Consider the following 2,353-nt stretch of genomic DNA (forward strand, 5'->3'; position numbering starts at 1 on the left):
GGTTCTAGTTTATGAACCTGACAGTTTTGTTTGGTTCTAGTTTATGAACCTGACAGTTTTGTTTGGTTCTAGTTTATGAGCCTGACAGTTTTGTTTGGTTCTAGTTTATGAGCCTGACAGTTTTGTTTGGTTCTAGTTTATGAGCCTGACAGTTTTGTTTGGTTCTAGTTTATGAACCTGACAGTTTTGTTTGGTTCTAGTTTATGAACCTGACAGTTTTGTTTGGTTCTAGTTTATGAGCCTGACAGTTTTGTTTGGTTCTAGTTTATGAGCCTGACAGTTTTGTTTGGTTCTAGTTTATGAGCCTGACAGTTTTGTTTGGTTCTAGTTTAGTCTAATGTGTATGTAAGTGTTTGTCTTGCACCTGATTTATTATCGTAATTTTGTTTAATCTGAGCTCCGGTAAGTATGTTTTTGTTTTGTCAGTTAAGACGTTGTGTGATTTGTGAAATATGTGGTTTGGTCGGCTGTTCCACTGGTACACAGCGATCGTGTACTCACTGGAACTATTCTTCGGGTATCGTGTTATAGCAGGATGTACCTCGGATCTTTTGTTTTACGCCACTTACTCACTCTTGAACCGTCTGAAAAACAGTATTTATCCAAGCACAGGTCGAATTAAATACTCGTTTTCCTAAATGAAAGATAATAAATCAATTAATTTCTTAAATTTATGGCACGTAACCCTTCATGCGAGCTTAAATTGATAGCCAGCCAAAGCAAGTATTTACTGGCTGCGCATAAACTACTCCAAATCTTAAAGAATCAAAGAGTTTAAGTAGAGTAAATTTCATGGGTATCATTTATTCACTGACTGGAGTTACTTTTTACTTCGGATATTCGCGCACAGCTACACAACGTCTATGCTAGCCTACCTAACTTTGAACTGAAAGACCAGCTAACTTTTGAGCTGCTCTAATCAAATAGTGGGATTTGATCGTCACACTTATAACGCATTCACGGCCTCAAAGTGCGGAGCGCGATTTTTTGTTGCAGTGACAGGATGCGAACCATTGGTTCTCGGATCTCCAGTCCGGTATGTTAACCAATAGGTCACACCCGTCCTATAGTTAACGAATCAGTTTCGTCTAAAATATGCTGTAAATTCCAACTCGTGTTATCTAAATAAAAATTTGGACAAATCAATTTGTTTTAAAGAATCAAGTTTAGCAAAAGGGAAGATATTCAATAATCCGTATGGGAAACTTGATAGATACAGAACCTGCATCTGTGTGACATATTTCTGATCATTCAGCAGACAATGTTGTAGGGTGTGATCCTGGTTCATTTCTGAGCAATCGCAACATCAAGCTTTCTGAGCTCTGAATGGTTTAGATTAAGGCGTTGAAGCATACAACTTCAAGGAAGCTTGTCCAGGCTATATAATGTACAGAATAGCTATATGATAAAACGGACTGACACTTATGGTATGTGTGTTTGTGTTCGTTTGATTTCCAAAATTTTAGTTCAAACAATCTGTACTTTCATAAAAAAAAACTAATATGAACCACCAGTTAATGCAAAAATTAACCCCAAATGAAGTGTTCACCAAAACTAAAATTCAGCAAATTTACAAGACATGCTGTTTTTCCATGGTGGGTAGCACATCCAAAGCGCACCTTAACAGTTGTACTTTCTCATAATAGAACACAATATTAACGACTTGATGGTTTGCGTGTGTGTATTTACAAAAGATTCTTTTTATACAAACTTGCTTATGGGAAAATGATCTTACGATACACGCCAACTTGATGAATTTTAAAGCTAGAACTAAAAACTATAGAGTTTGAAAATTAAACATGTATTGTACTTATGTCTCTTGACATGTTGTTTAATCTTGTTAGGTGGACATAAATCAGTTTCCTAGTAAACTTATATTTGCATAATATGCACCTTTGTTGGCAGAGATAGAGAGCCTTAAAGATGCAACAACGAGTCCTAGTTAGGCTTAACATTTCTCAAGTTTCCCAACCACTATTCTTCAAGTGAAGGTAATACTCACCTGATACTGTTATTAGGAGTTAACGAGTATGTTGGACAATGTACCGCTCACCTGATACTTTTATTAGGAGTTAACGAGTATGTTGGACGATGTACCGAAGTAAGTACAACCGCTTCTAAGGTAAGCGTTTATTTGTTTGTTGTAAAACACAAAGCTACACAATGGGCTATCTGTGCTCTGCCCACCATGGGTATCGAAACCCGATTTTTAGCGTTATAAGACCACTGACTTACCGCTAAGCCACCGGGGAGCTCTAAGATAAGAAAAAAGTTAAATTGTAGTCTACCAGAAAACGGAGACGTCAATAGTGTGTAAGTTAGAAGTAGGACTATTCGTTCTTCTTAGATTAAA

The 2,353-nt window shown here is 36.8% G+C and overlaps 1 protein-coding gene across 1 annotated transcript in view; it reads left to right on the top strand.

Annotated features, from left to right (window-relative positions):
- LOC106468622 (BMP-binding endothelial regulator protein-like) overlaps window positions 1–2,353 on the top strand; it is a 103,448-nt gene that overhangs the window by 48,074 nt on the left and 53,021 nt on the right. The window lies entirely within an intron of this gene.

This window comes from Limulus polyphemus, unplaced genomic scaffold (assembly GCF_000517525.1).
Source record: "Limulus polyphemus unplaced genomic scaffold, Limulus_polyphemus-2.1.2 Scaffold3083, whole genome shotgun sequence".
NCBI lineage: Eukaryota > Metazoa > Arthropoda > Merostomata > Xiphosura > Limulidae > Limulus > Limulus polyphemus.